The following is a 16,347-nucleotide window of genomic DNA, read 5'->3' on the forward strand; positions in this document are numbered from 1 at the left end:
ATTTCCATATTAATTTAGTGTCAGCTTGTCAAATCCTGCAAAAACATCAACAAAATGGGACTGGAATTTTGATAGGGACTGCATGAAATTGAATAAGAATTGATCAGTTTGAGAACACTGCCTTTAAAATAATTATTTTGTTTTCTAATCCACGAGTAAGAGAGGCATTTTCATTTCTTTAGGTTTTAATTTCTCTCAGTGAAATTTTGTAGTTTTTGATGTATGTCTTGACTGTGTCTTTAAAATTTATTTCTAAAAATGTTTCCTTTTGAGCTATTTTAATTATATTTTATTTTATTTTCAAATTCTTCACTGCAAATGTATAGAATTTATTTTTGTTAATTGATCTTTAATACTAAAACCATGATGAACTTGTTAATTCTAATAGTATGTGTGTACTTAGAACTCAATATAAAATTAGAAAGAGCATAAAATCAGAGAGAGAAAATTCCCATCTGGATTTTTTTTATTTCTTTTTCTTATTTCACTGCTTTGACAAAAACCAGTCTTATATAAAAAGCCAAAGAAAGAACTGGCAAAAACATCCAGAACCCATGTAAGATGGCACTAAATTCCTTTATTTCAATAACTTCACTTAATGTCAATGGTCTGAACTCACCAATCAAGAGCAAGTACATGAATCAGAAAATTTCTTTATATGTGAAGTATAAAGAAACAAAGGACAGGATTAAACAATCCCCCAATGAAAATAACCCTGAGATACAACTGACAGAAGCATGATCTGAGAGTCCTGGGATTGGGAAGAGGAGAGGAGCCTTAGGATGATGGTGGAGAGATCCTAACATTCTGGTGGTGGTTGTACATAGGTAGAAGCACTGGAAAAATAAACTAATAATACTGGTAGCATTGTAAAAAAAATAAAAATTTAGGTTACATCCTTCTACTTTTGAACTATTGTTTTTTGAAATATAAAATTATCCTTGTTTACTTCCGTATCAATATTGCAAACAACAATGCCCGAATGAAGAGAGACAGGGGGGCAGGGAGAGAGAGAGAGAGAGAGAGAGAGAGAGAGAGAGAGAGAGAGAGAGAGAGAGAGAGAGAGAGAAGAAAAGCCCCTGCCATAGAGCCATAGAGGTAGGCAGGGGGCGGGGTGTGGGTGGGGGATGATGGGAGGAAACCTGGGAACACTGGTACTGGGAAATGTACATTGGTGGAGGGTTGGGTGTTGGAATATTGTATGACTGAAATCCAATCATGAACAGCTTTGTAAGGGTCTATCTCACAGTGATTCAATAAAAAAGTTTTTAAAAAGATTAAACAAAATAGAAAAATAAAAAAAATTATTCTAGTTTGGTGAGCATTCAGATCACATTTAAGTCCTGACTAGTTAACTTAACCTGACTATTTATTGGAGTGGCTTGTCCATTTATATTTAATGTAATTACTGAAAGAATTTACATATGTCTTTTTACTGTTTCATCTTTTTGTTCATTATTCCATTAATGCCTTTCTTTGTGTTAGAAATTTTCACATCTGGCAGGGAGGCGATTTGGGCCACACCTGTGGGTGATCAGGGCTTACTCACGAGACTAATTCCTTTGTAGGTTTGTTTGTTTGGATTTTTACTTTTGGATCACACCATGCAGTGCTCAGTGCTTATATCTGGCTTTGTGATTAGTTCCATTCCTGGTGGTTCTTAGGGGACATGTGGTGTTGCAGATTGATCAAGGATAAGTAACATGAAGGCAAATACCTTAACCCCTTTACTATCTCTCTAGCCTAATTCCTTTTTTTCATACATATAATTCCCTTGTTTCATTGCTATATTAATATCAGTTGCAAAATTAGTTTTTTGTTTTAACATATTTTATATTTGCCTATATAGTTACCTATACTGGTACTACTCTTCATCTATTCTGTGAATTTGAGTATTTAATATAATGTTCTTTTATTAAAACCTGAAAGACTACCTTCAAAATATAGAGTAGTACTACTCGTGATAAATTGGTTTTTTTTGAGATGTCTTCAATTTTTTCTTGTACTTTAAAAAGAGAGTTTTGCTGGATACAGGATTCTTGCTTGGGTAGTCTTTCATTTGGCACTCTGTCATTCTACTTCCATTTGATTCCATGATTTCTGCAGTCAATTGTTAATTTACTCAAAAAGAGTATCATGGTAAGTGAAATGAGTCAGAAAGGGAGGGACAGACATAGAAGGACTGCACTCATTTGTGGAGTATAGAATAACATCACATGAGGCTGACACCCAAGGACAGTAGACAAGGGCCAGGAGGATTGCCCCATAGCTGGAAGACTGCTTCACGAGCAGAGGGGAGAAGGCAGATGGAATAGAGAAGGGATCACTAAGAAAATGATGGCTGGAGGAACCAGTTGGGATGGGAGATACATGCTGAAAGTAGATAATGGACCAAACATGACGACTTCTCAGTGTCTGTGATGCAAGCTATAATGCCCAAAAGTAGAGAGAGAGAGTATGGGGAATATTGTCTGCCATGGAGGCAGGGGAAGGGTGGGAAATGGGAGGATATACTGGGGATATTGGTGGTAGGGAATGTGCAATGGTGGAAGGATGGGTGTTTGGTCATTGTGTGATTATAATCCAAACATGAAAGCTTGTAACTATCTCATGGTGATTCAATAAAATTTTTTTAAAAATTAATTGAAGATCCCTTGTATAATATATTTTTTAAAATGTTATATAGACACTAATTATTCACTCCTCTCTTGCTGCTCTGTTATGGCTTTCAAAAGTTTAACTGTGTTAATGTTTTAAAGGAAATTCACAAGTTCTCTTTCCCCTCTTTCTAGGATATCTATCATGAATAGGTTAGTATTCATGGTGAATAGGCTAAGGTTTATTCTGTTTTCTTTATTCTTTTGACTTTCTGCTCCTCAAATTGTGTAATTCCTATTGATTTACTTTCATGTTTACTGGATTTTCTACAGATCAAGTTCGCTATTCAGAACTCTCATGATTTACTTCATTTACATACTTTACAATTCCAGAATTCCAATTCTGTTCTTGACCACTTTTTACTTATGTTCTCTATTTGATAGCATATCATTCCCATATATTAATTCTTTAGTCACAATTTCCTTTCACTCTTTTTTCTTAGATGAGCTTTCATTGATCTCTATGTATACTAATGCATACATTTACTTTTGCTGATGTAAAAACATATCACAAATTTAATGGCTTAAAATAGCCACCATATATTAGCTCCTAGTTCTAGAGGTGGGAAACTGTCACAGAATAATTCAGGTGGCTTTCACCCTCATGAAATCAGGTAAATCCAGGCAGATATGTGCTGTTTGGGGGAGGTTCTGGGAATGAGTCTGCTTCCAAACTCTGTCAAGCTGTTGGCTAAATTCAGTTTCTTGCAGTTAACTGTCAGACTAAGTTCCCAATTTCTTGCTGGCTTTCAGCCTGGGAGTGGTCCTTATTCTTGAAAGTTTCCAATGTATTTTTTTGTAATCCTCATTTCTGCAAGGGCAAGCCAAAACCCAAACACACTTTGACTTCTCCTGATTTTTCTTTCTGCATTTCTCTCCTTTCTTTCTTTGAAAACATGTATAATCTGGACTTTCTCAGGGACACTTAATTTTTGTATCATGGGTCATACTTCCCTGTTTCTGTGTGTGCTACCATACGTGTTGAAGACTATATTTTAAGTCACTTAACATGATAATGCTGAAAATCAAATTCCACCCCATCCCAAAGTTGTATGGTTGTGGCATTTGTTTTAGTGCTATTTGAGCTATTAGTGCTATATGCCCTGTTTCTAGACTATGAATCCCGCCTTCTTTACTGCGTACAACCATTTTCTTAGAAGTCAACAAGTAGGGAGACAGATATTTCCTTAAATGTTTAGAGCCGATATGCCTCACAGGCCCTCATGAGGGGCTCTACCTGACTCAATCCACTGAGAATACGTTCAACACTCTAATAAGCAGTTTAACCTTGGCTTTATCTACCTGCTTGCACAGAGTCTCAATGTCAGCCAGAGGAAACAGTTACTTTACTGTGCATATTGTGTACATTTGTGGGGCATTCTACATTCTAGGGATTATGTTAATGCTTCAACAGCTTCTATTTCCCAATTACTCTTTTTTCTTGGTTTTGCTTTTTTTGTTTTCCAGTTCCAGGAATCAAAGCCAAGGACTTACCTAGAAGCATAAATGCTACCACTGAGCCACATTCTGGCCCCACAATTATTGCTTTTAAGTTTTTTAGACACTGTTTTGCTAATCCCTACTGAAAGAATTACCCCTAGCAGTTATGATGTAAACAATTTCCACTGACTGGTTTGGTTCTTTTTTTTTCTTTTTTTCCTGTTTTGTTTTAATAGGGGTCACCCACAATAGTTATTGGTGGGGATGCACACTGGAGGTATGGGACCAATAATTGAGTGCTGGGACCTGGAGGGCCACCAGGGTCAGACTGAGTGCTACTGATCAGGGGTCAGAAAGGTGAGGCACATGATCCAACTGAGAGCTTCACATATGCTAGGCATGTGCTCTACTTCTTGAGCAATCTCCCATGCCTCCTACCAGCTATGGTTTTTGACAAATGACCTAAGATAGTATACACAGAATGAGTTCTGAATCAGGTGAAATTAAAAACAAGCCTTAAGAATGGAGTCTTAAATGGAGCTATCAGATAGATTATACATATATTGACAATTTTCTGTAAGTAGGGTATTTGATTATCTCTAAATTTGTCCTCTTTAGTAGCTTTTAGTTTTCAAGACTACGATGATTCTAAGAGAAATGGTGAAAATCATTTTAAATGCCACAGACCACACTATTATCACCAAGATTTAGACTTTTTCTTGGATATCTCCAAGTCTTTGGTTATGTCCAGAATCTAAAATAGTTTATTTTTGACAATTTTTGCCTCATTCAGTACAATTTTGTTCTCACAGCTATTCTGAGGAAAGGATTTACAGATCTTTATTCCAAGATTCCTGATGTGGTTCTAAGAGAAAGGATCTGTCTTTAAAATAAAAATTAGGGACCAAAAATATAGTACAGAGATTAAAGTTTTTGCCTTGCACATGATCAGTCCCCATTTGCTCCCTAGCATCTTATGTGGTCCCCTGAGCACCACCAGAAGAGATTCCTAAACATAGAGTTAGGAACCCTGAGTACAACCAACAGCCTGCCAAAAAGAATTGAAACTTAAAAATGCAATAAAAATTTATAATGAGTGCATCAAAAATGTTATTTGACTTAATTAGTTAACAATGTCATAACAAGTCAGATAGGATTTCGTCACAGAAGGCAAATCCTGTAATAATGATACTTTTTTAAAAAAAAGTTTTATATTTTCTTCATCATATAGTCCTTGCATTAATTTTTATATGTTAAACGTTAGCACAACAATTACACTCATTGCTGCAGGACTTGGAAGATGGGATTGACTCCAGGTAAACTGCACACAAGGCAACAGCCTTAACCCAGTACTCTCCCTGGCTTTTGTTTCCCTCTTATGTTTGTGCCCAACAAGCCCCTCTGAATGGTGAGTTTAAGGCCACATCTTTGATTTTTGTAAATTTCTCCAAACTTAGATGCTAATTCTAACTCACATTTTTTTATCAATATTTGTGAGGTAGACCATTACAAAGCTATTGACGTTATTTGTGCCTGCTCAAGCAAATCGATGAACAACTGGACGACAGTGCTACAGTGTACAGTGCTACAATACAGTACTAAGAGGTCATTGTGTTTGTTCAGGGCATTCAGTATTTTTATCGGGAAGGTAAGGCTGGGGTAGCTTTTCTAACAGGGTGGCAGCTTTGGGTGTGGATGTGACTTCCAAGGCTTCTGGAAATATAGAGATGTGTAGGGATGGCAGGGGGTAGCCCATCCCAATCCCCAAGAAAGCCTGAAGATTTCAGTCATAAAATCTGCATATCCAGATTTTCAACACATTATATCTCAGTGAGGTCAATCCAGAGATGGTGGAGTCCGGCCAGGGGCAGGGTGGCTATTTTGGATTGTGGAAGCAAAAGGCTGCCAGGGGCTCTGCTTGGGCAGCACCAGGCTGACTCGCCCCCCCCTCTGATTTACCCTGGTCTGTTCAACCTTGCATGGATCTGAGATTAACTGCAGCTTTTGATCTCTTCTGAGATTTATTTATGGGTCTCTGAAGCAAGGCTGATAAATGAGCTTGTATAACGGAGGTGGTGTGTGGGCGTGACTCCTACATACCTAACTTTTGGCCACTTAATTTCTCAGGAAACTTGGTCCCAAGTTGTTGGAGTCTGGGCAGAGGCACAGTAGCAATTTGGGGATATCAGGAAGACTGAAGTACTCACTCTACTGATACAGGTTGACCTGCTAGTGGCACTGTGCCCCCTTCTAACTCACATTTACATTATATTACAGTATCTTAGACTTTGTTGAAAGCTTAAAATCTAACAGAAGCATTTGATTGTGAAACTTGGGAGTGAAAAAACAAAGCAGTTTTATTACACTAACTACATATATCTTCTAGTAGAGGAAAATTATTGCATTGATTATAAGTCATTACTAGCTGTCCATTAAATTAATATAATGTAGCATTTTTTCAAAGTATTTGCTACAGTATTTAGAAAATTAAATATGCTTGATCTGTCTTTCATATAAATGTCTTAAGGTATTTTGCAACTCTAATAGAAAATGCATCAACTTGGATATATCCATTCAACCAAAATTACTCTGTTGCATGATTTCAGTTCTCAAATTGTATTTCCCTTAAAACAAACTGACATAAATATAAGAATTAGTGACAAAAATTTGAGTATAAGGTAAAGTTTTCAACCTGAGAGTGCAATTATTTGTGAGTTAAGAAAGAATGCCTGTCCTGATAAGCTATTTGAGTGATTAGTTTCAAACAGCTTATAACAAAGAAAATTAATTCTGGATGATTTAAGATTACTTCTCCTATACAGTCATTTAATAGAGATGGTGTTTATATTATTTTTAGGTTAGTACTTTGCAGTAATAGTCTGGTGAAGTATAGAAATTTAACTTTTCAATTAAGTGTTCATTATTATCTATTGTTTTATTGTCATTTCTCATAATCCTTGACTCTGAATGCCATGTTTTTTCTACCATGCATATAAAAGGCATTTAAAATCACTATGTTAATATCAGCAGATTTGGTTAATGGAATTGGAAGTACACAGAGGTGTTAAGCTGAAAAGTCTTGGGATTAGTGTTGGAATGGTGTATACCTGAAACTTAATTATGAGTAACTTTATAAATCATGGTGCCTTAGCAAAAACTATATTAATTTAGAAGAAACAGGGCCAGAGAAATAGGTCAATGAGTTGAACGCATGCTTTGCATGCGGAGCCAAATTCAATACCTGGCACTGCAGGTTCTCCTGAGCACTTCCATGAGCAACTCTGAAGCACAGAGCCAGAAGTATTCCCCAGCACCACTGGTGAGACTCTCTCTCCCCTCAACCTAAACAATTATCTATAGACATATGACTCTTTAAAAATTTTAAACATAACCCAAAAAACTTACACTTAGCAAATGCATGAAAAGCAGTTGGTTTTACCATTTAGGATCAATAATTTTTAGTATCAATTATTAGTTATAAAAGTATACTGTATTCTGAAGTTTAGTATTCCCCCAAAATTATTAAATTGAAAACTAATCCCAAGTAATTAGTTCCTAATGGTAGAGTTCTCACCACTAGAATCACCACTAGTTCTCACCACTAGAACCCTTTGTCAAGATAGCTCCCTCACCCTTTCCCCGTGGATGATAGCAAGAAGACTTCATTTAGGAACCACAAAACAGGCCCCTAAAGAACCAAATCTGCTGACACTATGATTTGAACTGCCCAGTTGACAAAAATCTCTGCTGTTTATAATTCATCCTGTCTGAGGTATTTTGCAATAGCATCCTATCTGAGGTATTTTGCAATGAAGGCAATATAATACAGCCACTATATATAATATACATAATCGAGCACTTAAATTAAAATAACCATAAAATGACTCATTCACAAAATTTAAAGAATAAAATTAAATTCCCAGGAATAATCTTAAATTCTCTGTTTCACAAACATGTGAGAGTACATAAGAGAAGCCTGCAAAGTGCAAGACCATGCAGTGCAATGGCAGGTACGAAGAGACAAGAATGCCAATCTCCTACGTATGCCACCTTCCTACTGCCACCTGCTGTGTGTTCATTCACACTGCTATTAGACTCCCAATAGCCAACAAACAAGCCAAAGAACCTCTTATTCAGAAGATTTCTTCTTAACTGTGTGCAGGATGAAAGTAGTATAAGTAAATGATCACTCTGGACAAGAACTGAGTGCTGAAAGGAGGTAAAGTGATATATATAACCTTTCAGCAACAGTTTGGCAAACCACAGTGCCTAAAAGTAAAAAATGAGAGAGAGAGAGAGAGAGAGAGAGAATAAAAGTGTCTGCTATAGAGGCAGGCTGGTAGAGCAGTGGTGGAGAGTAGGAGGGAAACTGGCGTCATGGATGGCTGGAAATATACACTGGTGAATGGGCAGGTGCTGGAACATTCTATGACTGAAACCCATGAACAACATTGTGACTCATGGTGATTCAATAAAAAAGAGTGGGGAAAAAAGGTAGTATAACCGAATGCCTGCAAACAACTGTCTTACCATTTCCCTCCTCTCTGGTCCCCACTTATCCCAATAGACAAATACCTGGTCTGGATGTTGTTTCATTGACTTCTCTGCATGTCCTACTTAGAGAGATCCATGACAGTGTGTGTTTCTGATTTCCAAATATAGATAGTTACATGAGCATACAAGAGCTTTCTCAGCCAACAGGCAATTTTCCCTCCTCAAACCCTAATTAAATTCTAATAATATCTTTAAGCCATAGGGTTCTCTCCTGTTCCATTTTGCCTCATAGATCTCTAGGGGTTCTTGATATTTCAACATTCCCCAAGGAAGGGGTGTGTGGTTCCCAGTTCTTCATTCATCATGGCTCAACTTGTTCCCAGGTAATTGCAGGTGTCCAGTCTGAAGCGGAACTTTCCTGCTAGCCCTTTCCCCACTAGTCAATAGGAATCACTGATAAGGACCTGCTTTCTCCCTTCCTACTCCTAGTTTATTTCATATTCTACATTGGATTTCTTGGGACCTGTGAGTTCCCTAGTTACATCTGATCCCTAAGGCTCCAAGAGCAACATTACCATTCACTGACAGAGAGATCACAGAATTGTAGCTGTGAGCTGCTGTTTGGGGAAGCACTGGCTACCAATGTGAGCACTGGCTACCACAATGTCCTACAGTAGCAGGCCTTCTGGCCACCTATACATGCCAGCCAAGCTCTGATCTGAGGCCCTATGCAGCTGATCCTTACTGAGTAAAATGATTTTCTCCACCCACAAGCCTCATGCATGAAGGAACCAGCAGAGGAACCCAGGTGTGTGGGACCTGGGGCCGAGATATCCAAGGCTGCTCAGATCAGGACTGGGCCTCTTCTACCCAGATTCCCATTTTCCAGTAGCTAGGCAGTCACACCCAGAAACTGCCCCCCTTCTCCTCCCCAGTGCCATGTAATCCCATCAATGGCCAACATCCAGAGACTATAAAACCAAGTTCCCGGAAGTATGAACATGACATCTGATAGCCTAGTTCTCCCTCTTGGACAACCTGGCAAGCTACCGAGAGAGTTTACTGCCCGAAAGGGGGAGAGCCTGGTAAGCTCCCCATGGCGTATTCATATGCCAAATACAGTAACAATGATGGGTCTCATTCCCCTGACCCTGAAGAGCCTCTAATGTGGCACCACTGGGAAGGATAAGTAAAGAGAGGCTGCTAAAATCTCAGAGCTAGGATGAATGGATTGTTACTGGGCGTGCTAGAGCAAATCGATGATCAACGGGATGACAGTGATGCAGTGATACCCACACCTTCATTCTTTCGCATCATTTCATGTTCTGTTTTGCATCCCTTCTCAAGGAGGCCTTCACTGACCACTCTACTTGATACAGCCATTCCTTTCCATACCTTTCTCCTCTGATTCTCAGTCTCCATAGTCCTATTCCTACCTAATACAATAAATGTTAGGGTTTTTTAATCTCTTATTCCATCCTTAGGACACAGTGATTGTTATTATTAGTCTGCTTAATGCCTATAACAGAACCTGGACATATAGAAACTCAAAGAAATGTATTGGGATCTGTTGGAGACAAACAAAGATAAACTAGTTAAAGGCTGTCAAGACATATTCTACTCTGCATATACTAATAAGAAAGAAATATCAATGGAGACCTGAACTCAGTTTTGATCGCTGTAGAAGTGGCTGGAAACTTAAAAAAAAAAAAAGAGGTGGCAGGAGGCAGTTAGGATGAGGAACAGGAGATAGGGGTTGGAAAACTTGACCACAGCCAAGGATGTGGAAAATTAGAAAAAGGCAGCAGGATGGTTGGTCAATGTGAGTGTGATTAGGCCAATTGTGATTAGGCTAACTGGCACCTGTCCGTGTTGGACTCACTCTCTCTCACTCTCTCTCACTCTCACTCTCTCTCTCTCTCCCTCCCTCTCTCTCTCTCCCCCCTCCCAAGAAGACAGGCCCACCTTTCTAATGACTGTACTTCAAAGGATGTAGTCATTCTTGAAAAAGAGAGGCAGACCTCAAGGGGACATATGAAAAAGTAAATCTGTATATAAATATTTTAACTAAATGTTAAGAAAAATAAGGGGGTGGCTATTACCAGGTGTTGGCAAGAACAGAAGGTAAATTCTTTATCTAGTTTTGAGTTTTTCTAAACAGTAGCTCAGCAGTGGGCTCTGGGTCTTCACAGGGACAAGGAATTAGGCACTAGTAGTCATACTAGAATTTTTTTCAGGTCTCTTATTGGGGAGAGAGGGGTGAAACAGACTTGTACTGAAAAGTTGCATGTCTTATAAGCCAAGATTGAGAACTAAACAATCTTGTCCTAATGGCTCCTACAGAGGAGCCTCACTAAAATTTAATCAAAGTCAGTCTTTGTGGATGAATGATGATGAATGAATGGAGAAAGAGGTAGTAAGTAGATGAATGGATGACAGGTATAAAAACTGGTGAGAGGGGACTGGAGCGATAGTACAGCGGGTAGGGCATTTGCCTTGCACTCGGCAAACCCAGGTTCAATTCCCAGCGGACCACTGCCAGGGGTGGTAAATCCTGAGTGCAAAGCCAGGAGTGACCCCTATGCATCGCTGGGTGTGACCCAAAAAGCAAAAAAATTTTTAAAAAGAACTGGTGAGAAAGGGGTCATAGATACAAGGACTGAAGGCATCCAAATTCAGATATGAGGTGGAAACTATTTTCCCATGAAAGGGAAATCTTGAGTTCTTGTAAACGACTCTCTCGTTATGCATGTTATTTTGAGATATAAACATAAAGTTATATAGCATTTTATAAAATCTAAATTATTTGATGTAGAGGCATTTAACTTGAGTTAATTAAAAAACACCAAGATTTTTGAAAACTTTGATGAAGGTCTATATATCATCAGATATCAGGCAAAGGAATAAAGTCTTACAAAGAGTGAACAGACAGAACTCAAAGCATTGAGTTAAGCATGTGGACCAGCAGTCAAAAGCAGTGCTCATGCATAGCAAAGGAAACCACTAACAAGCAAAATGGCAATTGTGAAATGATAGAAAATATGCACAAATCATATATCTGAGAATGGCTTTATATCCAAATATAGAAAGAATCCATAGACTCAATCCCATAAGAAAATAACCTGATTTCAAATGGGGAGGGCCTCTGAATAGAGATTTCTCCCCCAAAGAAGATAATCAAGAAGAAACAACCGGCCAGAGAGTACAGGGTTAAGGTGCTTGTCAGATAAGCATTCAACACTCAATTCAATCCCCAGAACTACAAATGATTCCTGGATCACCAAGAGTGATCCTTGAGCACAGAATAAGCACTGAGCACTGCCAGGTATGTGCCCCAAAATAAATAAATAAAAAGCAATTTAAAAGCTCTCTCAAACATTCCTAAGAGGGGTCAGGAGAGACAGTAAAGAACTGAAGTGCATGTGCAAGTGTAGTTGATCCCCTGGGGGTGGCAAGAGGAGTGGGGAAGTTACAGAGTGATGCCAAGCATATCAGGGTCTGAGCAACACTGCCTTCTTGAGCCCCAGCATTGAACCACAGGTTCAGTTGGCTGAGAATCACTGGGAAGGGCCCCCTAGAATCCCTAAGCACCATTTGGTAGCCTCCCCCCCCAAAAAAATAACACTCTTCAGACATAGTAGGTATAGTAAGTCTCACACATACTCATGCAAACCCCATAATAAGAAACCCATGTCTCATCTAGACCTTTCAGATTTGCATTGGATCTCTCTCTCTCTCTCTCTCTCTCTCTCTCTCTCTCTCTCTCTCTCTCTCTCTCTCTCTCCAGCTCTTCGTTTACTCACTATTTATACTGCATTTTAGGACAGCTCCTGAGGACCTTACAGATCTCCAGTGGAGTTAATGTTATCTGTTCCTATTAAATATATATTAATGGGGTATCTATTGGTACTTCATTTTCTTCTTCCTTTCCCTGGCAGACTGCCTTTGAGATGTGGAAGGGCCTTAACCCACTTTCCTCCCGTCCCGCCTCCAGCTCACACTGAGATGGGAAAAAGCCCTGTTCTTGTGAGATCACAAGGCAGTAGCTGGTTCTCCAGGTTAACCACCTGATTTCAGTACCTCCCCACAGGCATTGGCTAAAGCAATTTGCATTTTCTCAGCAGGTCACCCACAGAATTGGCCAGGTTTCTTTTCTCTTTCCTTTGTCTTTTCTTACTACTACAAACATTAAAGTCACAAAAGCCTTCTGGATGTAATTTGGATACAAGGACCCACTTGGGTTACTGGACCCTTATGTTTACCTGGACCCTTAGGTTTACCCGATGAGAGGCAAGAAGGATGAAGAGATTCTCCTCATTTAAAAGAACCCAAAATTGCAAACTTAGGTATGGCACGTTGCTAGTGGTCCTCCCCTGGGCTTGGAAAGTGCAGGGCTGCAGAACGCTGAAACTGAAGATTCATAAAGTCAATCCACCTCCACAGGGAAACAGAGAGGTTCCTACCACAGCATTAAAATCTCTAGAAAACCACTAACCACACCAGTTGTGTATTACATCAAGCCCTTAGATGCTATTCTTATCTCTCTTTCACAAACCATCAGCACTGCTGTTCCCTCTCATTTGGCAGGAGTAATTCATTATAAAAGTGCTTCTGCTGGATTTGGGTTGTGCAGGCTCCCTCCTATTTTGCTTTAACTGTCTGGGAACTGTCAATTATGTAATAGCCAAAACAGGGAGTTGAATAGAGTGAAAAGAGCAGATTCATAGTTCTTATATAAGCGTTCATAAACCGTCCATAAGCTGTGCTCCTAGGTTTGGATACCGGGAATTATATAAGGTAGACTGAAACAGTGATTCAGCAACCAGATTTATTCCTGACCTGAGAACAGCTTCTTGCACTTCATTTGTTAGTCGACATTAACATGTCTTTTATTTGATGCAGAAAATAACCTTTAACAAGACTTATCATTTCATGTACATATATAAAGTAGTATCCTGATACTACAGCTCAAGATCACTGCACAAAGAACTGTCTCATGTGGGATTCTTTTATGTATGTAACACAAAATAGAGGTCCCTGATAAACATCAACTATTCTTTGCAATTCAACAATAAAAGGAACACATGCAGACAAATAGAGCACATGCTGTCATTCTTCAATTCATCTCCTTTCCAATATTACTGCTGTCTGCTCAGATTTCTTACTGGTATTTCACTTACCTTAAACCAATGAAGCCACACCTCAGGCAATAAAGTGAGAAATTAAAAGAATCAGTGCTTTCCAGTGGCTCTCACAGCTCGCTGAGCATTAGAATTACCAGGGGAGCTTTTACCATCCTTAATGCCACAGTACCACCCAAAACCAATTACAACTGGGGTGGGGTTGAGGTAGAAAGTGGGAGGGGTGAGGAATGACAAGACATTAGTTTATCTAACGCTTTCTACTTGTATCTTTTTATCTGAAAAACTAACTGTGAGTGTGAACAGAGGTTTTATTAGAGAGGGGGGAACCTTTCATGCTGGCAATTTATAATTACCAAGTTTCCATCACCTATCAAAATAAAACTGTGACCACCTAAAATTCAAAGAATATCTTATTATTATCCCTTAGCAATGACTTTCCACCAAGTTTCTTTCACAAACTCAATTGTATATGTTAATATTTTTGCAATGCCACGCAATGATTTCAGAGAAAGGGCCCCTACGTTGAATTCTGGTCTCTCAAGCTAAGATCACATTTGCTTTTCCCGTAAAGTTTTGATCTCAAGCACAAATGATGGTGCTGATTCCAGTCCAGATCAGAGCTCTCTTTCCTCGATGATCTAGCAATCACTCGTCTAACTTGACCAATGAGCAAATATTTTTCCAAAGCACTTACATAACGGAGAGTACAGGCGCCTTTGGTAGCCTGCCAAGAGCACTTCTCTCTGTGTTTGTATTTAAAATAGAATGGTAGTAACATCACTCGTGTGCCTGAAATTCCTTCTGTGCAAAGGCTCAGAATGAAAAGGGAAAGAGGGAAGGGAGGGGGATTTTTTTTTTTTTTTTAATGGAAGGAGCAACACGCAGCGTTTTCACCACGCTGGAGCTCCAAGGGAAAAGACACATTGCTGCTAAATTAAGACAGAGACGGAGAACAAGTCCTCGCAGCCGCGGCGGGGAGCATCGGGGCCACTCACCTCGCAGCCGCGCTCCAGCCCCGCAGCCCCGCGCGCGTCCCCCGCGCGGGGGACTGAGGCGCCGGCGAACAGGCGCTCGGGGCTGCGCCGTCCCGACCCCCGCGCCGCCGCCCCCCAACTCCCGGCACCTGAGGCGAGCGGTTTCCCCGAGGCAGACGCCCGCGCCGCCGCCTCAGACCCCGCGGGGCGTGCGCTCACCTGGGCGCCGAAAGAGCCGAGAGAGGCGTCCCCAAAGCCACCGCCGACCCGCGTGACACTCGTCCCGCACGGACCGGAGCCGGCACGCGTCCCCTTCCTCCGCCGCCGCCTCCTCTCCCTCCTCCTCCTCCGCCCTCCTCCTCCTCCACGACTTTCTCTCAGTCTGCGGCCAACCTGAGGCCAAACTTGCCCGCGAGCCCCTGAGGTGGCGCCCCGCACCTGCCGCGCGCCGCCCGCGCCGCCCCCGCCGCGCCTCCGCACTCACCTCGCAGCGCCGCCGCCGCCCAGGCCGCCGCCGGGCTCCGAGGCAGCCGCGAGCCGCCGAGACCCCGCGCCGCGCGCCGCGGACACGACGCCCCCCACGCCACCTGGCTCGGCCGCCGCCTCAGCCGCTCGGCGGCCGCGTCGCCCGGACAAAGAGACGCCGCGGGCCGGGGCGGCGGCGGCGGCGGCGGCGGCGGAGCCCCAGCCTCGCGACGCGCAGCACAGCCCGCGCGAGCGTCGCCGGCGAGGGTGGGTCGGCGGTGACAGGCGTCGGGCGGCGACGATCGGGCCCCGCGCGGCAGGGCGGCGCGGGGCGGCTGAGGCGCGCACCCCCTCCCGGCCGCCCCGAGACGCGCACGCCGGCACCCGGCGCCTCCTCCGCGCCCCGCGCCCCGCGCCCGGCGGACTCAGGCCGGGCCGCCCGGGAGCCGCAGCGCCCTCTGCCGGCCGCGCCGCCGCCGCGCTCCAGGCCGCCCCGGCCCCGCGTGGGCTGCCGGCCGCTCCCGCGCTACCCCGGCTCGGTCAGGGTCCCGGCCACCCCGGGAGGAAAACTGAGACGTAGGCGACGGAGGTGACCGGGCAGGAACCTGCTGTCTTTCTCTTACGATGGAAGAGGGGCAGCTTCGAATTATGTAAAGCAGGGGAAATGTGGGCTCAGCATTGGAAAGGAAAAATGTGGAGGAAGGTGGGTTCACAAGGACCCCAAAGGTGACCGCTGGAAATATTTGCGGGAGACGCTGGTGTTTCTGGAATAGAGGTTTTTTTAAATTTGATTTTTGTTAATGAAGATTTTTCTTTTACTCATTAAAAAATATTTTGAGGTAGGATGCTTTGTAATACTGTTAATGATCTCTCCATGCATGTATCCATGAAACACAACAGCCACCACTAGTGTCCGCTTCCCTCCACTTCTATCCCAAGGGTCTCTCTCTCTCTCTCTCTCTCTCTCTCTCTCTCTCTCTCTCTCTCTCTCTCTCTCTCTCTCTCTCTCTGTCTCTCTCTCTCTCTCTCACTCACACACACACACACACACACACACACACACACACACACCCTTGTCCTCCACTCAGTTCTGTGGCCAACTCGAGAATTCTGTGTTGCCTTTGTTTGTTGCCCCTTACTACCTACATCTCTGAGTCCCACAAATAAGAGAGA

At 42.0% G+C, this 16,347-nt stretch overlaps 1 protein-coding gene across 3 annotated transcripts in view; it reads right to left on the reverse strand.

Annotated features, from left to right (window-relative positions):
• MTUS2 (microtubule associated scaffold protein 2) overlaps nucleotides 1-15,541 on the reverse strand; it is a 645,452-nt gene extending 629,911 nt beyond the window's left edge. For 2 of the 3 annotated variants that reach the window (XM_055124406.1, XM_055124395.1), the window contains exon 1: nucleotides 15,194-15,541. The gene's annotated coding sequence lies outside the window, so the exon portion shown is untranslated. Of the gene's footprint in view, nucleotides 1-14,928; nucleotides 15,046-15,193 lie in introns of those variants that run through there. The other variant, XM_055124399.1, reaches the window with a different exon arrangement.
• Between the last annotated feature and the right edge of the window lie 806 nt (nucleotides 15,542-16,347).

This window comes from Sorex araneus, chromosome 1, assembly GCF_027595985.1.
Source record: "Sorex araneus isolate mSorAra2 chromosome 1, mSorAra2.pri, whole genome shotgun sequence".
Taxonomy (NCBI): domain Eukaryota; kingdom Metazoa; phylum Chordata; class Mammalia; order Eulipotyphla; family Soricidae; genus Sorex; species Sorex araneus.